At 41.8% G+C, this 25,090-nt stretch overlaps 1 protein-coding gene across 3 annotated transcripts in view; it reads left to right on the forward strand.

Moving 5' to 3' along the window:
- The window catches only part of DCLK1 (doublecortin like kinase 1), a 324,978-nt gene that overhangs the window by 21,386 nt on the left and 278,502 nt on the right, over window positions 1–25,090 (forward strand). The gene's annotated exons all lie outside the window — the stretch shown is intronic.

The raw sequence follows: 25,090 nt of genomic DNA on the forward strand, positions 1-25,090 counted from the left end.
AGGACCGAGCTATAGAGGTAGACTCTGACCAGTAGAGAAAAATCTGAGTCCTTTCTTTGACCTAAATAATATTTCATAGTTTTATGTCTCAGTAATGCTCACTAGTGAGATTTATTTACATTTTATAGATTTTTATGTACATATCTAAGGAATGAAATATTTCCATCTGGGTGGCTTTTAAGAGGCATATTTCTAGAATATTATACATCTTGTATCAAAAACATAATTTCAGAATTACAATGAAAAGGTTTTCCTTTACTGTGGAATGTACATCAGTCAGTTTGGGTGAGTGGACATCTTAATGTGCATTGCTCAGATGAACTTAAAGGAAGTCTTGTGTGGACTTTTGCAAAGATTTGACAGAACCCTGATGGTGAGCTGAATAAAAGAACACTGATATATGGACGGAGGAATTTGCTGGTCATTCAGAGTTTACCAGTGTCTTTTGGTTTCAGATTATAGTTTTTAGTACACTGTATTTGTTTGAAATTTTGTTTTTAACATGGATCTGTCTACTTGCTTTTTAGAAATTATTTTGAGGGATAATTTGAATGATTTGTATATAGAGTACATATTAAAGATCAAAACTAGATTCATAAAAGATTGATCTTATTAAGTAGAAGACTCATCCAGGTTCTTGAAGGCTAACACATGCAAACTTTATGAATTAGAAATAGATGCAAATACTAGAGAGTGTTAGTAATGAAAAAAATAGGGATGAATTCCTCCCCTGGGAATCCATTCAAATGCTCTAAATTATAAAATTCATTAGGAGAAAACGGAAGATCTGCCAGTTCATTTATATTCACCTGCCTTCTGCTTGTCTCATAAAACTTCCCATAAGTGTCACGTGGATAAGGATTCTTAGGAAATTTCCAGTCTTCTAGATCTAAGAGGGTGTAGCCTGAATGTCACCAATATATCAGTGATGAAAAAGTCCATAGCTGCCTTGTGAATTACAGCAGCAATAAGATGGCAAGGTTCACATTTAAACACTTAAGCCCTTCAGTGGTTCCCTTTGTAATGAACTACTCAACCATCTTGTAGTTCTACATTTTTGTGATTTTTCTCAAGATGGGATTTTACGTGTTTTCATAAAAAGTAAAATTTACAACAAAGAATATGCATTGATAAATGTTCCTCCTCCCACCTTGCTTCCGAATTTTGGGGTTCCAAATTGCTACACACTGAATTAAAAAATTGGCTTTAATTATGTAAGCTAAATTGCCATCAACTGATCATTTGTTTATTCCAAGAATGAATTCCTAGAATAGATATTATGATGTTGTCAGTGGTTTTTGTCCTTTTAGGAATTTATCTAGTGTCCCTATTTTATAATGGCTGTTTTTGTTTATGAACCAAATTTAGGTCCAATCACCTGATGTGAAGCAAAGCCAATCTACTGACATTAGGTTGTGGTGAAGGAAGGTGTAGCACTTATTGCAGGGCCAAGCAAGGAGAACCGGCAGCTCATGCTCGAAAGACCTGTGGCTTTTAGGGAAGTGTTTTTAAAGGCAAGGTGAGGGACAAGGTCTCAGGGTGCATGATCAGCTCATGTACATCCCTCTAATTGGTTGGTGGTGAGGTAACAGGGTGGTATTTTGGGAACTAACATCATCAACCTTCTGGTTCCAACTGGTCTGGGGTCTATGTGCTGGTGGTCAGCATGCAGTTAACTTCTTCAACCTGATGGGGGTTTTAGTATCTGCAAAACAACTCAAGGATATGGCTCAGGTCATTATCTATAGCCCTTGAGGAGGGACTAAAGGTCTGTGACATTGTTTTATGGCTAAATTATTGTTATTTTGTCTTGCTTGATTGTCTTCCTTTGTTTCTGTGTTTTCTCATTTCTCTGATTAAATTCCCTTTGGAACTTGCAGAAGGCCTAGGAGGCTAAAACTTTTCTAAAAACAAGAGTCAGGGGACACAGGGGTCTGTCCCCAAAAGGCCCTGCAGGGTCCTGCTTGGTTTCATTTTTGCTGTGGTTTACATGTAAATAATGCAAAGTAATGGAAAAGGTCCAAGGTTTAATGTCAGAAGACCAGGATTCAGATCTTGGCTCAGCCACAGGTTTTTTACATTTTTAGCAAATCACTTAACGGAGTCTCACTATACTCATAAGAAAAACATGGATGAAATGATCACCACTATTTCACAGGGTGCTTGTGGGAGCAATTCTGATAAATAAGTGAAAGCAATTTGGAACTATAGTAATAACGACCGTAGCTTTATTGAGCATTATTCTGAATGTTTTGCATGTCGTAGCTTGTTTAATCCTAACAGCTCAGTTATTATCCCCACTTAACAGATGAGGATATTAAGACACAGAACTTGTTAATAAAAAAAACATGTCCAAGGCCACACAGATATAAACGGCAGAGTTGGAATTTGAACCAGTCTCTCTCCAGAGCTTGTGGTCATGACCACTGTACACAGCAGATTATAGTAGAACACCAGAGATGCAAATGTACGGAAAAAGAATTTTCGAGTCAGTAATTGGTACAAGGAATATCATCTGAAGGTTTTCTGCCATGAGTTTTTCCCCTGCAGTCATCCCGCTGACTATTGTATTCAGCTGTTTTCTCGTGGAGCTGATTCAGGTCGCCTTCGTGGCATTGCCTCAATTGTGGCATATTCTCTTCATAGCAGGAGTGGGAAAAAGCTGCAGAGGAACTGGATGGTTAAGTAGAAAGAATATAAAGACTTTCTGCTTGATTCCTTCCTCATGGACCCCGGGAGTCTTTAGAATCATTTCTGTTCAAAAGAGAAATCTGCCCCCATAAGCCATTTGTGAGAGGGATTCTTTGACAGCTTGGGCTGTGACCAAGGCTTGCTAAGCCTCTGAGAAAAAATCACTTCCCTCCAAGCCCTCCTGTTACGTGACGCTCTGCCATAGGAGGGTGGCACCCTATGCTGCCACCATCTTACCCAGCCCATTGTGGCATCAGGGTCCACATGCTGTCCACAGGACATCACCCTTAAGATCACTTGCCTGCCTCTCTTTTTTCTTTTAATAGTATAACTGAGCCCTTGTATTAAAATCCAAAGGCCAATAAAGCTTTTAAAGGTAATTTCTTGTATTGAGGAAATAGAATTGTTTAAATAATTAACAGTTTGAGTGCTTTGGATGAATGGGTAGAGAGGAAGCTATACAAGCAGGAATGGCTTTTCAGATTGCCTTTGGGCTGCCTGCAGAGGTATCCATGGGAAGGAAACTGGTGACTCTGGGATTTCTGATGGTGGAACAGTGCAAGCCTGTGCCGGCTGTTACATATGGTACCCAGAGATGGGGGCTGGAGGACGTGGACCACGTGCCCTTGTCACTCGTCCTCCTTGCTCATCGGCCTCTTGGCTTTGCTTTAAGCCCTAGCCTATGAGGTCATTATACAGCGCTTTTTTGAGGTGTTTTGACGGAGATGAGGAAATCAACGTATTGGAAGTGCTGCACCATATAGAAGACATTTTGCAGGAACATGCAGTTTCCCTGGATGGCCGTTGTGGTTCATGAGCGGGCTGTTTGTGAGTGAACCTTTTCTGATTATTTCAACTCCATTCTTTATCCAGTGGCATTGAAGCTTTGGTTAAAGGTTCCTGCAACCTTGCTGCCCCCTCCTCTCCCCTGTCGGGGGCCTCTGCTCACCAGGTGATCAGGCACTTTTGCCGGCATGCTTAGGAGGTCAAGGCTCTTGCCGCGTCTTATTTTCAGTGATGCATTTTTTATCTGGGCACTGATTAAGGGCCCCCAAAGATGGACAGAGGGCATTTTCTAGTTGAAGGTTAAAATCATATCCCCTTTCTCCATGTTCAGGGGTGGCTCTGCAGGGTGTGAGAGTCTTTTCCTCTTGTCCCAGTCCAGGCTCTGGGTGTTGGAATTTTTCTGTGGGTTATTCTCTCACCCTGCTAGGAAGCTAATCCCAGAGGTCATTTGGAGTGTGACTCATTTTTAAATGATTAAAATAAGCCCAAAACGTACAAGATTTGCTGAAAAGATATACTTGCGTATCTCCTAATACCTTTTTTGGAACAGCTAATCAGGCTGTCTTGAACTGCTTAGTCTTCAGCATCTGTGATTACTGGATCCTTGCTTAGAAACATAAACAGCAGCAAATCTTAGAACACTTAGTGCCTAAGCAGGCAATTTATACTGTGCAGATCATAGATAAGGCACTTCGCAACGATCCCCCATTTCCCAACTGAAGTGTAAGTCATGAGAAACCAGATTGCTCTTTAAGTAGAAGATGTATTCACATCCCATCTTATCTAGTCTTTGACGTTGAAGATCTGTATAAAATAACAATATACTTTAGTATCAGAGGAAAAACTCACTCAGGGGTATTGTATTTATCTTACAGACGTTTCACATAGGTCATGCACTTTGTAAAATCCACCACTGCTGCAAGCTAGCTTGTGCAAACAACTTATTGTCTTTGTAATATGGAAAAACACTGGGACTAACTCAGCTAAAGTAAAGGTACTCATAAACTGATTTAGATGGTAAACTGAGAACAGGCATCATAGCTGCTCTCTTAGTCCATTAGGGCTGTAATAACAAAATACCACAGACTGGGTGGCTTATATGCAAAATAAATTTATTTCTTCCAGTCCTGCAGGCTGGAAGTCCAGTATCAAGGTGCCAGCATGTTTGGTCTGGTGAGAGCCCACTTTCTGGTTTTGCAGTGTTCTCACATGGCAGAAGGGGCTAGGGAGGTTTGTGGGGTCTCTTTTATAAGGGCACTAATCCCATTCATGAGAGCTTCACCCACAAGACCTAATCACCTCCCAAAGCACCCTCCCTCCTAATACGGTCACCTTGGGGGTTAGGTTTCAACATATGAGGTTTTGGGGGACACAAACATTCTGACTAAAGCAGCTGCTTTGTAAAGGAAATCCCAGTTGCTGTCAATATATTAGTTAGTATGTCTTCTCAGTATCTTTTGATCATTGGTCCCCTCACCTGTTACAAACATAAAGCTCAAAAGATGCTTATAAATGAGTCATAATAATTGCAGCCGTTTACTTTAGGTAGGTAGTTTATGAGTTTATTGGAATGCAGGAAATGGTGATACCATGCATAGGAATTTATCAATCAGAAGTCACAAAATGGCCTTTGGTTTTTTTCCTTTTGGTTTTTAATACCTAATTCTAATCTGAAGTAAAAATAATTTGGTTCACGCTTGAGTTTAGAGAGCTTAGAATAGTTCTCCATGCAAGTTAAAGAAGTGGTACATATTACTATCACATCTGACCTTGGCTGTAGCAATTAATGAGTATAGAAAATGTGAAAACCAAAGGTTTCTGAATGAAAAAGAAGGAATTTAGGATGTGAAAGGGTTTGGTTGGACTGGAAAAGGATTTTTCTGTAGCTGTTGGTAACAGTGATGTGTGTGTGTGTGTGTGTGTGTGTGTGTGTGCGTGTGTGTGTGTATTTAAATAAAAACTTCTGTGACAGCTCTAAGTTTTTTAAGCATATTTAAAACCTTTATTCTTGTTATACAGATTTTTACTCTTATGATTTGGTATATATGTTGTGAAAGTGCGTGTAACACTTTTTAGTTTTGTTTGCAACTGATGTAAAAAACAGTTGATACAAATAATTTAGCTTTCACTTTAAAATGTCAAATTAAAATTTCCTGCAGACGCTCAGAGCACATGTTCAGCCATTCTCACGATTTGCCAGAGCTCAGAATTGCTGGGAAATCTTAACTGTTTTCAGAGAAAAAGGAGCTTAAGAATCGTTATGATACTTCACTCCGGGAATTAAAGTGCCCAGAATGGAGTGTGTTATTTTACATTATGTAGCTTTGGTTGATACTCAGGATTTATCGGCTACACCTGTCCTTATGTAGCTTTTAATTCCCCCAAGTTGGGAAAAGTTAAGTCCTCGTCTTCCAGTCTTAGCGCCTCTGACAATGTAATTAATTATGGGTGCCTGCAGTGGCGTGTATTTTAAGGCTTCGATTGGTCTCAGCAAAAGTCAGTTTTCTGGAAATTGAATTCTAATTTGCTGTCAAATGAGTTCTGAGTTCCCCAGTGGCCCCCTGTTGAACTGAAGATGTGCTGAAACCCTCCCTCTGCTGGGCCGCGGGTGCTGGGGCACTTTCCCCAGTTGGGGGCTTTGGGACCATCTCCTAGAGCTGACTTCTGCTTTTACAAAGGCTGGGAGCCTGATTTGGCCTGTGAGCTTCCTCTGCCCTGAGGGAGCTCGTTGGAATGAGGAACAGACTTGGACTTTCACATCAGCTGGGCCTGAGCTCAGATTTCAGTCTGAAAAATCTAGCTTGATCCAGTTTCTCATTCAGGCCTGGAAACCTTAGTTCCCCACTTAAGTGATGAAGTTTAAAAATCCTGTATATTGAATTTACTTGTAATGAGGAAATTTGCTTACATCTGTTGTAATGTAAGCATAGGGATTGATATATGCAGTGATACAGTACAGAAGAGAAACACTAGTTTTTATAGATGAGTTTCAAACACATGGTTTTAAACTGATAGACCTGGGGTCAAGTCTGTCCTCTCCCCCTGGTCACAGTGAAATCTGCCCTCCCACTGGGAAGTTTAATTCTCTGATACTCCTTCGTTTTCTCGTATGTGTAATGGGACTGATAATAATGCTTGCTTTATACGTTGTCATGAGGATTAAATGAAACCATCTGTGTGACAAATTTAGCACTGTGGTAGGCACTTAACTATTGGTAGTTCTTATACCTGAAAAGCTAAGGGTAAATTGTTTTTTGTTTTTGAAAAACAATCATATTTTAAATGTGTTGAGGGAACTCACTATTTAAAGTTACCCTTTAATAATTACTAATCATATCTACCTTTGTAAATGTGTCTTTTCACATGAAAATGCTCCATGGTATAATGAAAGGAGCGTGGAAGTTGAAATGAGATGCTTATAAGATCAAATCCTGACTTTATCGCGCATTAGCTGTGTGGCCTTTGGCAAGTCAGACTCTCTGAATCTCAGTTTTCTCTTTAAAATGGCAATAAAAAAGCATACCTCATAGTGTTGGTGGGATGATTAATTGAGAAGATATGTACATAAAGGCCCTGGCTTGATATATGGTAGGTCCTCTATAACTATTAGTCCCTCTCCCTGCTGTCTTCAAGTTCCAGGCTTTCCTAAAAGTACAGGACACGTGGTTGTAGAATGCTGTCAATGTAGAATTGGTCATTTTGCATTGTTTCCATTGTCTGTATTGTAGCTGAACGACTAATGATTATATTTTTGTCATTCCATTTCTTGTCAGTCAGTTGTGAATGTAGCCTAGATATTATTTTCTTCACTTTCTTCTTTAATTATACCAGTCATTTCTTACGAGTAACTTTTTCACAAACCACTACACTAATATAGTAATATTAATCTTATTATTACTATGATTGGTTGAACACCGTCTCTGTGCCCAGTGCCATGGGCTAGTTGCCACATGTCTATCCATCTCATTGAATCATCACCACAGCTCTGCAAAGCAAGAAGCTGATTCTTTCTCAAGATTAATTCAAAGGTGGCCTCTCTGTGAAACATTTCCTGACTTCCCCGTGTAGAACTGACAGCCCCCTCTCCTGGGGGGCTCTGTTCAGTCCTTTGCAGATGACCCCACAATTCTTGGTTATGCTGGCCTATTGACAGGTGATGTGCCTGCCTCCCCCGTCAGAATTCATAGGATGAGGCTAGGGAAGGTGTCCTATTGGCTTCTGAATCTCTAGGGCGTGACCTGGTAAATGCTTGTTCAAGAAATGATTGAATGACTAAATGACTGGACCTTTGACCGGTTTGCATGACCTACACCTCTGGTACTAACACATTGCTTCCAGTGTTCTGCAAAGCGCAGGTCAAGGCCATTTAGGAGCTGGTTGGTCACCTGGGCTGTGCTTGTGTGCAGCCCTCAATGCTAGTGGTGCTCTCTGCCCTGAAACCGCAGATTTTAAGTGGCTCATTATGGCGCTTGTTTTCTAGCTCAGACACCTGCTTCCTTAAAGGCTCTAGGATAATTAAACAAAAACTCATCTGCTAATTTTAGAGCAGTTCCTCAATTGAAAGAACTTTTATCCCATGGGGAAACAATAGATATTCTGCTAGAGAATTTTCACCATCTGAGTCGGGAGAATTGCTCAAAATCTTCCTGACTTTGCCTCTGCCATCCAGTGTGTAAAGAGGAGAGCTAATTAATACATTTTATGGATTTGAAAATTGGTGATAGGCCAATAAGAGGGTGGCATGAAGAGCATCTGGCCCAACTGTTGCAGACACAGACCTGCAGTGTTCAAGGGCATTTGTGATGCTGAGTACAGTATGTTGCAGCACATTTTTCTGATTAGTTTAAATCCTTGAAACTAAATTAAATGAAAGAAGGCAGTTTCAGAAATTAAATGGAAATTTTAAAATCCAATTTTAAACCTGAATTGTGTTGTAAACAACATGCCATAGAAACAAAAGGACAGATGGGAGATTTATGTTCTAATTGGCTTTTTCCATGGTAAGATGAATGTATAATTGTTGTAAAGAATTTTGGAGCAAATGAGAAAATATTAAGATAAATTAAAGTGACCTACAGTCTCATTGACAAGATGGCTCTTGTTAATATTTTGGCCTATTTTTTGCTCTTTTCTTTAAAACAAAAAAATTCAGATCCTACTCTGAATCCAATTTGGTTTCTTGCTTGTAATCTCACATGCTACTGTGTACACTCATGTGGGAAATGTCTTGAAATTATTGTCATTCCTTCTCTAATTGTGTTATTTTATTGCCCCGTGTAAGATCCTTGGAAGGCAAGTTGTCCAACGTTGCTTTCTTTTCTAGTAACTCATCAGTGGACCATCTCCTGGCTGAGTTCTGACTTATGGCTGAGTTATAGAGTTCTAAAAGCAGATTGAGAGGCAGACATCATGTGGAGTAGTGACTCTTGAGATGTTATTCAATGTCGTCGGTTATTGGAGGTTAAAAGTGTCTCAGAATTCATTCGCTCTGCTGGGAATCTTCGTGGAAAAAAATTATTATTGCATTTCAAAACCTGTCTGATTAAGTAAGTCTAGTATTGTTTCATGAATACCAGATAGTTTAGGCTTTTTAGGTCAGTTGCAGCTCAATCACCATGATGCTTTACAAGTCTCTCCCTGAGGGAGAAACACCAGGTAATTCTCTTTCTGCGCCTAATCACGTCTGCTTGTGTTATAATTGTTTGTGAACTTGTGTAAGACCAGAATGTCCTGGAGAAAGAAGACAGTACTATATGGACTTCTATATTCTTGGCTACCCTTATTAGATGCTTAATATTTATTAAATAATGTTTCTTGATTTTAACTTGTGGCTCAGATTCTGATAAGTAGAATCATATAAATGTAGGACTAGGAGGATCTCTTTGAGAGATCTTTCTACTCTTTCTTCTTCTCTACTTGGAAAGCCATAAACTAAACTTACCTTGGCAGGTAGTAAGATAAAATCAATATTTTCTTTAAAAAAAATCTCCTAGGAAGAAAACAATTCAAGGTAAGCATTATGTTGAAAAAGAAAGGGAGAGACATTTTACCCCGATGCTTTTTCATAGTAATACTATGGGAACTGGTAACTAGTTACACAACAAAATAAGTTGTAGAAAGTCCTGTATGCTCAGGTATATATTCCACCCATGTTCTTTAAAACCTTGTTACCAAGAGGAGTCGGAAGATGGCAGCAGTAATGCCACTGGAGAGCTTGTAGAAATGCAGACGCTCAGGCCTCACCCTAGACCTACTACTGAATCAGAACCTGCATTTTAACAAGATCCTGACACGATCCACATTCATATTAAAGTTGGGGGAGCACAGATCAGGCACAGATCAAGCACAGATCATACTGGACAGTATGAATGGAGCATCGGAATCCAAAGACCTAAAGACGATAAACCCATGCTGTTACTCAGTAGATGGACTTAAACATTAATTTTAGCTGACTTTAGCAGTTTTATTTGCATCTTCTCAGTGTCAGTATTAACATCAGACGGCAAGGTATGATTGCCATCAACAGAGTTCTGGATAGCAGCCAGTCCATTAGCATGAAGAATGTGCCCCCTGCAATTTGGCCTCAGTGGGCTGCCTGTGTGTGGACGATGGATGACTTCCTGTAACGATGGATGACTTCCTGTAACGATGGATGACTTCCGGTTTGGAGAATAAATGAAAGTTAAGAGATGCAGGGAAGGCTGAACGATAACCATGGAAATGCTGTTCCTGATGAAGGGCTTAATGTACGTGGTTGCCGCAGAGTCCATATTGCATGCTGTTGGACGTTATCTGCATGCTCCCCTCGATAGGCCATACAAATTTAATATTTTCCTCATGGTCCTTCTGAATATCTTCCATGGGGAGGATTGAAAGTCACTAAGCAAGAGTTGGTTTTAGATCTCCAACTGTTGTCAGGCAGAGTCCCTCTGCATGAGAAAATTCTCAACATGGAAGATGTCCAGAAAAACACGGGGAAATTTTTAATGTGTGCAGGAAATGGAGGGGCAACTTTTGAAAATAATTTCTAGTTAGTATATCTAGGAATTTAGTGGCCAAGAGAGTCTTATGTATCACAGACTCAGCTGTTGAGAACTACAGTGGAGGGGTAAACTGGTGTGCAGTGATCACCTAGTAATCAGAATTGGAGTGGTTCTCTTACAGTGCAGCCTGGGAGGCTAAGAGACTGGGGAGACGTAGCCTGCTTAATTCATCTGTCCGCTGCCCATGACCGCACACGACGTAGGGCAGACGTGACTTTGCAAACAGCCACACAGTGCCCGGGAGCTCATCATCAGGGGCTTTTTAAATCTCTGGGATCATAGCTCCAAATTGGGAAAGAAAATAATAAGCTCTAGAAATAAGTGGCATACGCAGAAGCGATAGAATGTTCATTTTTGTCACTGGTTGATGATATAGCCCTGGGAAAAAATAAAATTATGTATTTCTCAGGCCTTTTCTGGGATTGGTGTGCTGGGAAAGGAATAAAGGGCATGCTGGCCATTTTTTGGTTGGGAACATCATTTTCTTTTATAGCAAAAATTCCTTTTCTCCTTTGTTTAAATTTCATGGCGAATTGGTAGACTTTAGCCACTGTGTATTTAAAAAGTGTGTCTATTTATTAAACTTTTTCTTTTTTTTTTGCATTTGGCAACAGTTATTAAACCATATAGGAAAAGAAAGGACCTAAGAATATTGTGTATTGATGCCTCTGGTATACTTTCAGGTGGAGGAAATTGAACCTAATCCCATTATTTTATTGTGCGGTGCCCATTGTTGATCGTTGTCATAGAAACAAAGACCTGTGCCAGTGTCTGTCAGCTGAGCAGGCTATCCACAGATTCACCTTTGATTTTGCCAAATTGGATCAAGAATTTCACGTGGGTTCTATTGAGATGGTCCTGCTTTAGCTGTTTAATTCACATGCCTTCTAATATTGAGAATGTGCATGTTCTCGTAGATTTGTTAGGTCAGTAGACATCTATGGAGCATGGGCTTGTGCCAGGAGTTGGGAATATCTCAGTATTCCTCCATTGGGTAGGGGGAGGACTTGGAAGAATTCCTCACAATGGAATGCTAAGCAGCGGAGTCCCTTTAGGACCCCGTAGATTCACTGCTAGGGAAATTTGCATTCTCATTTTTGTATGTTCAAAACGTAGGAGGTGATTAGTATAGGTAACCTTGCTTGAGGGTATCCTTGCACTGTTTGGAAGTGTGCCTGTCAAGACACTCTTAACAATACCTTTCATTTTAAATATCTAAAAAATATGTTCTACTTTATAGTTTAATTAATAAACACTTCTGGCACGCTTGGAATATGAATAACATTGAAAGCCTACTTCTGTGTACCAGCATGCTAGTAAATAGCTTTACATTTAAATTAGTCCCTGTCCTCAAAGCTCGTGGCATATTGTGGAAGGCTTGAAAATAAGTAGTAAGTGAACTAGCCCTCAGTTTCACTAGCCTGCACTTTCCCAGGGAGGTATGTTGGCAGTCAGATCCTGTAAAGTCACCGTTCCTGTCCTTGCATCAGTTGAAGTGAGAGGGAAGTTATTTTCAAGATTTTACAAGAATATCAAAATATATGAGAACTGATTTTGGCAATTTTTACCCCCCATATGTACATTTTTGGGCACAAGAGAATGAGGGGAAGGGCTAGAGGAAATGTTGATATGGTTTTGAGGTTCAGCAACAGTAATAAATGTTTTTCTTTCAAGGTTTTAAAATTACTTTTTTCAAAGGGAAAAATGAAGCCTTAACCTGTGTATTTAAATTATTGCATGTCTGTATTTTGGATGCTTCGTTGCTCTGGAAGGACCTTACTGTAAGTGACTCCATGGTAAATGGATTACTGCTCATTTGACTTTTTCTTTGTCCTATTTGCCTAATAGTTTGGTTTAACACAGTCTGAAGAAAGTGTGTCAGACCAGTTCGGGGGTGTGGCATCAGCTCTGTGCCAGCGTATGAATGATAACACACTGTGTAATGAATCAAAAGTTGGAAGATATTTTCTATTGCAGTAGCTGGAAAGGGTTGGCATGAGCATTGCTGAGTAATTGAGTTTTCAGGAAGGTAAAGGCCTGGAGCTGTCCCTGGGTGTGAGGCTTTGTAGAAACGAGAATAAGATCATCTGTATATGGAACCTAACTCAGGGATGATGGCATCAATACGAACACAACAGCAGCTAGCATTTCTTGAATGTTTACCATATGCCAGGCAGTAACTAAAGAGTTCTTTTTTTACCACCTCAGTAGTATTATGTGGTAGATATTATTGTTATCTCCATTTCACAGATGCAGAAACAAGGGAAACAACTGGTTGACCCAATTGATTAGTATATGATCGAGGCAGACAGACATTCTTAACCACAGTGCCATACTTGTCTTTGTATGGTGTTCTGACATTTTGAGTATATAAAATTCACATGAATCTTTTATTTTTTGTAAGAATGTTCATGATTCATTGCTGTGTTTTATCTACTTTACCCACTGGAGTTTAAAAATACTTTTCTTCTGAATTTATCAAATTCTGGGGATCTGTCAATATTATAGTTTGAGTAGGTTGCCAAAAGAATAGTAACTGTTGAGAAGGTTACTACTGAAATGTCTTGCTTTGATTTCTTCTAACTTTTTCTTGCTATTTTGATTGTTAGTTATGAAATTAATTTATTTTGAGTAATTTTAAAAAGCACCTAAGAATCTTTTTAAAAAATTGTCATAAAGATTTCCATCCCTAACAGTGGAAAAATAACATTCTTAATGGAACCCATTACCCAGAAATGCAGCCATTTTATAGAAAGGGAATATTGTTGAATTTTAAAACATGTCAACTTTAAAAAAGCTTTGTAGCTTTATTAAGGCATAATTTACATACATAAATTTTACCTGTTTTAAGCGTACTAGTCAATGATTTCATACATTTATAGAGCTTGCAGCCATCACCACAATCCAGTGTTAGGACACTTGCACCACAGAAAGTTCCCCACTCTTGCCCCGAGACCGGCAATCACTGATATCCTTTTTTTTGTTGTTAATTAATTAATTTATTTTTGGCTGCGTTGGGTCTTTGTTGCTGTGTGCAGGCTTTCTCTAGTTGCGGCGAGCAGGGTCTGCTCTTCATTGCGGTGCCCGGGCCTCTCATCGCGGTAGCTTCTCTTGTTGCGGAGGCGTGCGGGCTTCAGTAGTTGTGGTGCACAGGCTTAGTTGCTCCGCGGCATGTGGGATCTTCCCAGAGCAGGGCTCGAACCCATATCACCTGCATTGGCAGGTGGATTCTTAACCACTGTGCCACCAGGGAAGTCCCACTGATCTGCTTTTTAATTGCATCACTTTTTAAATGCTGACCCCATCCTTCTATATGCATTTATAGGAAAGACTTTTTTTCTGCCTTTGCAGTCATTTGTATAATATGGGTTTACTAAGTATATCCTTCTTTAACCTTTACTGTGATCTTCGTCCTCTCCAGCTGAATAGCACTGGGGCTCACTTGGGTTTTATTAAGTAACTTGGAGCAGAGAAGGTGATGCAGCATTTCAGTGCAGTGAACCACTTGTGGTCTTTGCACTCTTTGCAAAGAGTGCAATACACACATAAGGTATTTCTGATTTAATTCCAAACCTAGACGACTAAGAGGAAAAACATTTAACATTCATGGCAGGATGGAATAACAATTACTGTCCTCTAATGCCCCAGAGGGGCTCCCCAGACGTATATTCTTTACTCCTGCCTTCTCTGTGCTCCATTTGGAGATACTTTCTTTGTTATAGTCCAAAAATACCACTTATAGGCTGATTAGATTTCAAATTATATTAACATATTTCAAGCTGTGTATCTTTTTGCTTTTTCATAACTAAAGTATGCTTTCCATGTGCTTTGTCTGTTTCTTGGGTGAGATCCAATAATTTTGTAATCTCTCTCTCCCCCCCCATAAACCAATTACATATTTAAGGTCTGATATAGAAGTGAGAATTTCAAGAACATCTCAATGACCCATTATGTTAGTAGTTTGAAGTACCGTTATTGCTCCTGTCTCTTACTGAGGCCCGATTATCAATGACGTGAACAGTGCCTTCCTCTCTGAAGCCACTTTTTTCCTTGACTTGTCTTATTTCCAGAGTCTCTTTTATTTAGTTCAGACTGCTTTCTGTGGTCTGAACCCTTGACCAGTGTGCATGGGATATTTAGACGGTAGAATGTATAGAATTCAGTGTCTGATTGGATGTGGGAAGGAGAGGGAAAAGTGAAGAAAATGAAAAAGAAAGAAAAGGCATCTCAGATGAATGGGGGATGTGTTTGGGCACTAAGGTGGGGAGTGGTGGCGTTAAATGTTAAACAATCAATATGCGTAATGACTGCAGACACGTACTCAGCAGTTGTTATATATTAACCACTTTATATGCATTTTAAAATTTATTCCTCACACCAACCCTTTGAGGTAAGTTCTGTTTTTTCTCTTTTACAGATAAGGAAACTGAGATGTAGAGGGATTGTATAATATGTTCAAAATAACACAGCTAGAAAATAAGTAATAGGCCAGAACTCTTATACACTGTTGTCTTCCAGTGGGAAAAATGAAGCAGATTTGGAGTTGTGTATAGGCAACAGTATCAGATGCTACTAATCACATCACGCTGTTTTCTTTATCTGCCTTGACTCATATATGTTTGTACCTCTGGGGTGTTATAACTAAAAGAAATTTTGTGGACTAACTTTGTAAACATATAGAGAAGCAAACAGATGATGCTTCTCTGAAGTTTGGGTTGTCATTTTCCGTTTGTGGCCAAATGTAGATTAAAGGTTGAAGGTCAGGCGTTGTCACATAACAAGACATCATGTGCCAGCCATTGAAGATACAAAGATGAGTCAGGTCCTGCACCTGCCCCGAGACACTCGCAGTACAGGGCAGGAGACAGGCATTTCAAGAAAGGGTTTCCATGCCATGTGTTAAGTGCTGAGTCCTGTGAGAGCAGAAGAGGGGACCGGCCATTGGCATGGGGTGGCGAGGAGTCTGGGGAGCGAGGCAGATATGATCACAAGGTCATTGCTGCCCTCCCTTTCTGTTTCTGAGTTTCCACTTGCCTCACTAGAAACCTGAGCATCATCTGGACATCCTTCCTTTCCCTGCACTGTCCCCATATCCAGCGGGTCCCTCAGTGAGTCACCCAGGGTGCCCCAGGGATGCTTTGGGAATCCAGTTCCCGTTCTCTGTGCTCTCACTCTTGGCCTGGACTGCCGCAGAAATTCCCTAGCTGGTCTCGGCCTCCTGCCTGTGTCCCCTCCACCCGGGCCTCCATGCTGCCTCCAGAGGGTGCTCGCTAAGACAGATTTGATTTTGTCCCAGCGTGGCACAGCCTTCAAGATATGCGCCCCTGCGCCCTGTCCACCCTCATTTCTTGCCATTTCCCCAGGCACGCCCTCAGTCCCAGTTCTCCAGACAGCTTGCTGGTTTTTTTTTTTTTTTTTTTGCGGTACGCGGGCCTCTCACTCTTGTGGCCTCTCCCGTTGCAGAGCACAGGCTCCGGACGCGCAGGCTCAGCGGCCATGGCTCACGGGCCCAGCCGCTCCGCGGCATGTGGGATCTTCCCGGACCGGGGCACGAACCCACGTCCCCTGCATCGGCAGGCGGACTCTCAACCGCTGCGCCACCAGGGAAGCCCCAGCTTGCTGTTTTTCACCTCCAGTGTCGTTGTAGTCCCATCCCCTCTGCATGAAGTGCCCTCCGTCTGGCCTTCCTGGGAGCTCCTTTCTAAGACACCTTCTCTGGAGCGTTTAGGCATCTTCCCTGTTAATGGAGAGTGAGTAGCCCCACCAGGCCATAGGTTCAGCATCTCAAGGCTGTGAGACTTTTTGCACTCTTTTATAGTGTGTTGTAGGGCATCTCACACTTTACAAAGGTAAAGTGCAATAAATTTTAAAAATAGTAATAGATTGTCAACCCAGCGCTTACTCCTACCAAGCGTGTGGCACACTTGGGGACTCTGGTAGTCAAACACACACAGTCTGGATTTCTAACATTTGCTAATCCTCCCCAGTGGACCTCGGTGGTGATTCGTCACCAGCAGAGTAAAAAGCTTTGGTTCTCTCATGCCGCCAAGTGGGGATCAAAGTGTCGTCAGCCTTTCCCGGGAGGCATTGCTGGAGTCACTCTCATACCAGAGGAAACAAGATTTTGTCTTATTTCATATTTGAAACGTGGAGAGAAGAAGTCAAACTGGGCTGAACGTTATTGGTGTGAGGAAAGAGTCAGTGCCTCCGAAACAAAGAAGGGAGTTAGGGAAATTCAGTGACCAGAACTACCTGTTGTAGGTTTCTTTGTACAGAGAACAATAAAATAAAATAAAATTTTAAAAAAGGAAAAGAAAAAGAAAAAAGAAGATGTCTTTGCCAGCGAGTTGAGGTGAAAAGACGAGGAGGGAGATGGGGAACTTGGGGCAACTAGGAACCTTTCACAAATGGACGGTCTGGGCTTCCTGTTGGCAAACAGTCCTGTGGAGAAGGTCACGAGGGCGGGGACGCATTGAGATTTACTGGGAAGAAACATATACCGACTGATTTGGAACAAGATTCTTTCCAAATGTAGTTAGACTTCCATGAATTGCACAAAGCACACTGGGGAAAGGCCTGTGTTTCTACTAGAGCTGGCAGGCCCCCTGGGTCCCCAGGCATTGGGCCTGTCCTGCTGGGTCACCTAGCTGTTTATGATGTGAGGTGTTCTTGTCAAGCAGGGAAGAGCTTACACGTTATTCATAAATGTATGAGATTACACAAAGGAGGAGCGATTTGAAGTGGGCCAGAAATCAGGCCTATTGAAGATACTAAATAGGAAAATTAAAACCTGCTCCTGAAAGCAGAGGAGTGATTCTGGTAAAAGCCATTTTAAGATGATTTCAGACTTTTCTCCCTCAAACTTGCTTACATAAATAGAACCAATGATGGTAAGCAGATTGAGAGTGTTCTTTAAAAATATAGAATAAAAGTGTATTTCTTTTACTGGTTATTGATTTTTTTAAAATAAGACTTTATTTAATTTATTTATTTTTGGCTGCGTTGGGTCTTCGTTGCTGTGCGCGGGCTTTCTCTAGTTGCGGCGAGCGGAGGCTGCTCTTTATTGTGGTGTACAGGCTTCTCACTGTGGTGGCATCTCTCATGGCGGAGCACGGGCTCTAGGCACACAGGCTCAGTAGTTGTGGCTCGCGGGCTCTAGAGCTCAGGCTCAGTAGTTGTGGTGCATGGGCTTAGTTGCTCCGCAGCATGTGGGATCTTCCTTGACCAGGGCTCGATCCCGTGTCCCCTGCATTGGCAGGCGGATTCTTAACCACTGCACCACCAGGGAAGCCCCTGGTTATTGATATTTCATCAATTTTTTGCTGGTTGTTGATATTTCATCTATTTTTAAAAGTATTTATAAACATTACAATCCATAGGAACCTTGAAATAGAGAGTAGTGGTGGGAGAGGAGTGTAACAGGCTGAGAAAATGGTTGCACTAGAAGACAGCGAGGCTAAGAATAGTGAGCCGTCTCGAGCTATTATAAGCTAAGACATAAATGGAAGTGTGGTTGTCATGGGGCTTCTTAACAGTCGAATAAAGTATTTCGCTTTGTCAGGAGGTACAGATACTTTCCTAGCAGTGACGTTAAGATTCTGCTCCCTCAGAATCTCCATGTGCCTCTGGGAGGCCCTGCCCGTCCGGCAGCCCCACCTGGCTGACTGTCCCCCCTCAGCTGGGCTGCTGGGGCTGAAGCTGCCTGGCCCCCCTGCAGGGCACACTTCACCATGTTACCACCTGTTTCCCAGGCTGTGGCTCCCTGCCTTGCACCACTTCTCCCTCAACGTGGAAGAGGGCTGGCCTTTCATTCCCCACAGCAGAGCTAAGGCCAAAGGTGATATTTAACAAAACTTTCCAGAAGCTTTTTACATTAAAAAAACAAAAAAAAGCTGCAGCAAAAGCCTTCAGCCAGGACTGCTCTTGAAGGCCAAGGTCAAGTTCCTCTCTGGCACCGTGGCAGTGGCCAGCTCACCTGCCCACAGTGGGGTGCTCGTCTTCTTGTCTGCTCGTTCCCTCCTGGGTTCAGGCCTCAGCCCCCAGAGCCAACTCTCTGAGTAGAAAGGATCAGTCTGCAAAGGTGACTTTGAGTCTTCAGTTAGGAAGAAACAGGAAAACCACTGGAACTTTACCATTTTCCCACATCATGTTTTAAAACATGTTGTTTGGACCCAGCCAAAGCATCCTTTATACATGGGCACTCCGGTACTGCCCAAAGGCTACCCTAAGTTTTCTGCTAGAAACCCAAAACACAGGTTTTGTGCCTCTTGCTCCCTGGTCTCTGACCACCTTCATTTTCCTCTCCTTGTTTCCTGGGGGAACTTGGTCATCAGCCCTGACAGAGCCGTGGGAGAAGGTGTGTCCACAGCAGGACGGGTGTCCCTAGTATTAAGGGTCCAAACTACCCTCGCCTCCCCCAACCCAGCCCTTCCCTGTTAGAAGGGAGTGAGGAGGAGACAGGGGCAAATGTCCAGGGGGCTCCTTAATGGGAAAAAGGCATCAGTATCCTTGGACACCCACTGTGTGCCCACGTCCACATGGCTTTGTCTTCCAGCCCCATCTTTACACATCTGTATCTGCCATTAAGCTACAAGTTTTCTTATAATCCGAGGATGGGTCTCATCATGTGTCTGTGCCCACCAATGCTTGTCTCTATGAGATGCTTAGAATTGATTAGCAATGTAATACGTAACACCTCCTAACTCTGTTAATTGCACCACGGGTGAAGAGATCACAGGTCCCTTTACAAAGGCTTATTTTCCTTGTAGCAACACCCATGCCGAAGATCAGTGCCGTCTTTTGTTGCAAACTTTGCATCCCACTTGCAAAGACATGCACTCTCAGTCACTGTGGGTGTTTCAGAAGCTGAAGTGGGAGGCATTCAGGTCGTCCTATGCAGACGTCTCTGGGGACTGATCCTCTCTCCCCATGTACTTTGTCCAGACACCTGAGTTCAGGTGAGGTGTTCTGGAGCCCAGGAGATTCCAGGTTGTACAGAAGTGCGCTCCAGAGGGCTAGTGCAGGGAGTGTTTGAAGGCAGAGAAGCAGTTCCTGACATTGACTCGGTCTGTTCAAGGAACTAATTAAGTAATGCTGGTAACTGGCAAACAGTGATGTCAGATGGATAAACAGTGACACTGGCTGCTGAGTTGAATGGGGAAGAGGACCTACTTGTAGCTGATCAAGGGTGAGCGTTTAATATATAGAGCAACAGTAGAATTTTATTTTATTAAAAGCATCCCACCTGGGACTTCCCTGGTGGCACAGTGATTAAGAATCCACCTGCCAATGCAGGGGACACGGGTTGGATTCATGGTCCAGGAAGATCCCACATGCTGCGGAGCAACTAAGCCTGTGCACCACGACAGCTGAGTCTGAGAGCCACAACTACTGAAGCCCGCGCGCCTAGAGCCCATGCTCTGCAACAAGAGAAACCACCGCAATGAGAAGCCCGCGCACCACAACGAAGAGTAGCCCCTGCTCGCCACAACTAGAGGAAGCCCACGGGCAGCAACGAAGACCCAACGCAGCCAAAAAATAAATAAATTATAAATAAATAAATTAAAAGCATCCAACCTTGTGCCAAGTGCCACAAGATTTGGTTTGGGTAGAGATTTTTTCTTGAAGTATTTCTTCACACAATAATGTATTTTCTTACTGGAAAGCTAATTGAAAATGCACAATATGAAAATAAAATATTCTATTTTGGGTTCCTGCCTGTCTATTCAAAGCTGCACAGTCACCAGGATAATAGGAGTCCAAAGAAAGAATGAAGGGGAGGACAGCTTCAGGAGTTCGTGCCGTGGTGCCCTTGAGATGCCCATCTTGTCTGTCTCTCTTCGGGTTTGCCCTTTTCAGATCTTCTCTAGCAGCTGGCAGACTTACTGTGCTTAATGGAAGATTGTAGCTTTCTCGGTTTATCCCAACTGTAATTTCACTTGATAACATCAGGATATTGGTGGTTGTTTCCTCAGTTTTAAAGGATAATGTGTAGTAATTTAGGGGGTTGATTTCTGATAAACAGTGTTAGGGTGAATTATAGCAAATGTAAGCAGTCATGGGAACTTTATGGTTGAAGCTTTAAAGATAATTCTAGATGGACTCTTGTCTCTTTGGGGCACTAGTACAGAGCTGGCTCCTGGCCTTTGTTTACCCTTAGTAATTTTTTCCTTTTCTAAAGCAATTTGCAAAATATGTGCAGTATGGTTTCCTTCATAGTAAAAAACGAAACAAAACAAAAACAACCTATGGATTATATATATTAAGGAAAAAGGTTTAGAAAACACCACAACAAACTAATGAGATGTTACATCTGAGAAAGACGGCAGGATTGGGCTCTATAAAGGGTTCATTTCCTTTGTATCATTGGATTTGTTCACAGTATAAGTCTATTTTAAGTATAAAGGTAAAAGGTAAAAGTATCCAAAGACAGCTTTTAGAGAGTGTAGGCTTCTGTTTCAAGCTCCTCCTGGGGGTGGGCATCAGTATAATTTATTTATATAATTTTGAGATCAAAGCATTATTTTAAAATATTGATAAAAATATTACTTTGGGAGTCCTCAGGCATATTTATAGTATCTAAGTTTATCTCAAAGTGGATGCTTAAAGAAAACATCAATTATTAAGAATTTAGCTTTGGCAATAAGGTGATACAAGACATTAGTTTTCCTCCACAGATGATATCTATTTGTAGGTTTGTTTTGTTTTCAAAGACTCATCTTTTTTGTTTTTAAACTTTTTATTTTACATTGGAGTATAGCCGATTAACAACGTTGTGATAGTTTCAGGTGCACAGCAAAGCGACTCAGCTATACATATACATGTATCCATTCTCCCCCAGACTCTGCTCCCATCCAGACTGCCACATAACATTGAGCAGAGTTCCCTGTGCTATGTGGTTGGTCCTTGTTGGTAATCCTTTTTAAATATAGCAGTATGTACATGTCAATCCCAAACTCCCTAACTATCCCTTCCCTCCACCCTTCCCTCACTGGTAACCATAAGTTCATTCTCTAAGTCTGTGGGGTTTTTTTGTAAATATTTATTTGGCTGCGTCGGGTCTTAGTTGCGGCATGTGGGATCTAGTTCCCTGACCGGGGATTGAACCCGGTCAGTCCCTGCATTGGGAGCACAGAGTCTTAGCCACTGGACAACCAGGGAAGTCCCACAAAGGCTCATCTTGATTTATATAGTCAGGTGATATTTTTGAAAATGGAATGATAATTTAGTTTTTGATGGGAAAGCTGTTTATGTAAGTCTGTCCCAGGAGTAGATTTTTAAAAAACAGAAAGAGATGCCACGTACCAGTAGTAGTGAAGACCATTTGGCGTTGGCTTGTCGTTACTCTCACATCAGTTTTTACACCTTGCTGGGTTTTCACTTTTCTTGATGTAACATACTGATGCTTGTAGGTAGTCTTTCTAATAGGGATTTAGTGGGAACATAGATAATAGGAGAATGATTGTAGCTTTCACAAGTGTTATTAACTTCTTATAAAATACAGTTCTGCAGGACAGATCTGGAAATAGAGTAACTAACCTAGAATAGAATAGAATAACTAATAGAATAACTATTTCCAGATCTGGGCTTTTATACCCCGCCTTTATAAGTTCCTTCCACTTCTGTGCTGTCAGCTTAGTGATTCTTCTAGAAGACTTCCAAAACTTCAAGTTTGTTTCGTGTCTCTCCTTTTTAGCCATAACTTTCAGCAGACTATGCATGAGAATTTTTGAAAGATTTCTGCAAGATTGACCCCTGTGCCCAGTGATGCATATCAGTCATTAGAAAAATCAGATATCCAGCTGTTGTCCCTTGGGGTCCAGTTTCTAAACCAAGAATCATTAACTGTCTGGGGAGAAAGGCAATGGAAGAAGGTGAATCTAGCGACTGTCTGGTGACCCTTGCAATCCTGTCTTTTTCCTCACTGTTTTCATTCTGCCAGAGAAAAAGCATTCATGGATGCTTACGGACATTTCTGCATATGTTTTTATGCCTCAGGAATTGAGTTTTCCTTCGTGATAGTGTAACCCTACATATCCATCTGCCCTGGTCTATTGTTTTTTTTTTTTTTTTTTTTCTTTTGCGGTACGTGGGCCTCTCACTGTCGTGGCCTCTCCTGTTGCAGAGCACAGGCTCCGGACGCGCAGGCTCAGCGGCCATGGCTCACGGGCCCAGCCGCTCCGCGGCATGTGGGATCTTCCTGGACCGGGGCACAAACCCGTGTCCCCTGCATCGGCAGGCGGACTCTCAACCACTGCGCCACCAGGGAAGCCCTGCCCTGGTCTTTTTTTTTTGTTTTTTTCTTTTGCGGTACGCGGGCCTCTCACCGTTGTGGCCTCTCCCGCTGCGGAGCACAGGCTCTGGACGCGCAGGCTCCGGACGCGCAGTGCCCTGGTTTATTTTTAATGCCAAGAGACAAATAAATTTCGTTTTCTTCCTTTTGATAAAAACAGTTGTTTGAGAAAGGGAAGTCTCAGTTGGACCCATCTCTGTGCTTTTCTGCACATTCTAATTATGTTACAAAAATAACAACAAAGAAATTTAGAAGTATCCAAGAGGAAATGAACCTGTTGACTTGGAGACATATATATATATACACATATATGTATATTACATATATATACTCACATATATATGTATATTATATATATATATAAAATATATGTATTCACTAATCTTGTGCTTTAATAGAATGACCAGACTATCTTATAGAAACAAGTTTCCCAACCCCACCCTAGAGGATCAAGGGAAGGGATAAGAAGTACCACAGGAGATGGCGCACAGTGGGTTCTTAATAAATATTTGTTGAATTTAAAAAAAAATGAACAGGGAAACTCAAGGGAAAATATTGTTTCTGGAGGAGTTCTGTATATCATTTATTTGTTGTATGGTGATCTTTCAGATGGGTTGGGATGTGAACAATACAGTTATATGTTTCTTAGAATCTATTCCATGTTTGATCCTGGTGAGCCCCATTCATGATGGTTCTAGCATCCATGTTTTGATGATTGCATGGGTATTAGTTGACAGCCTAGGCAGTGGATATTTTATTACCATTTACATTTTCATTATCATCATCTGGATGGTGAATGCCACCACCACAGGCTGATCTGCCAGACGAGGGACTGGAGTTGAGCTGACGAGGGACCCCACAGAGTAATTAATCGTAAAGTGGAAGAGAAGTTACAGAGACTCGAACCCAGGGGTCAGTTAAAAGCAAACTAGAAATTTCCAGTATATTTTAGAGAACTTCCTAGACCTTTGACATCATGTAGGGCTGAAAGGCTCTGACAGAGACCATTTAGGGCTTGAGGCCACCCTCTTGATCTGTTAAGATAACCTAGCCTTTTCCTCCTTAAATAAGATGCTTTCTTCTTACGGCCTCATGAAGAATGGATTCTTTACTCTTCGAACTGCCCTTCCACAAGGACTTTTAAAATATCATTGTGGAATGTGTAAGTCCATTGTTTAACACTGAATGGGTGGTTGGGGAATTCAACTGAGATTTTAGAGATTCTTGTGCTCAAAGGGTTTGTAAAGAAAATTTTGTGGTCAGAGCCTATTCCTTGTTACCATAACTTTGACTCATCAGACATTGAGTTTCTGAGGCAACTCTTGCCTTTTTCTGATGGTGGCCATTTGCTTATATTCCCTATCTACAGGGGAGCAAGGAAGCAAAGTGAGGGATGCAGCAGAGAAAATGCTAGATGGGTAACTGGGTTCATCTGGCTCAGGTGTTTGTCTAATCCAGTGCATGAGTTTGGCTCTTTTTTTTTTTTTTTTTTTTTTCCTGGTACACGGAGCTCTCACTGCTGTGGCCTCTCCAGTTGCGGAGCACAGGCTCGGGACACACAGGCTCAGCGGCCAGGGCTCACGGGCCCAGCCGCTCCGCGGCATGTGGGATCTTCCCGGACCGGGTCACGAACCCGTGTCCCCTGCATCGGCAGGCAGACTCTCAACCACTGCGCCACCAGGGAAGCCCCTTGGCTCTTTTTTTATAAGAAAATATTTAAGCGACTTTAGTGCTTTCTTCCAACTTCCATTTCAGTGAGGTTTGGAAACCACGCTCTCACAGGGTGGTCTAACCAAGGACTGTAACTCTTCCACTGATGTTTCAGGAGAGGAGGCACTTGGAGAGTCCATCAGGCCTTCTTGATGCGGTGCGTCTGGGAAAATGGCTCCTTTGTACACATTTTTTTGAGAGTTTAAGTGACAAATGACATGCCCAAGTGATTGCTACAGTAGCAATGCTGGAGATCTCAGGAGGACAGGTTGCATGCTCTCCATCCTCCTTAGTTAGTGCTCAGCCAGTGCCTGCTGTTGGTGGGATGCTACCAGTTCTCCAAATCATTCTGATCTAAAAGCATTGCTGTTCCTTACTCCAGTCGACTAGAGCAAATGGAATGTTAAAGGGAAATAAAGTTTTCACTAAAGAATGCCTATGTAAATCAGCCTTTCTGCTTAATTTCTACAAGCTTTCTACTTAAGTTGAATACATGTTGTGGTTTTTCCTGGAAGAAGTGAGAGAGCATATTCCAGCAGTGGCTCGATGCAGTCCTCTGTTCATGGTG

The sequence above is a fragment of the Orcinus orca genome, chromosome 18 (genome assembly GCF_937001465.1).
Source record: "Orcinus orca chromosome 18, mOrcOrc1.1, whole genome shotgun sequence".
NCBI classification, from domain to species: Eukaryota; Metazoa; Chordata; class Mammalia; order Artiodactyla; family Delphinidae; genus Orcinus; species Orcinus orca.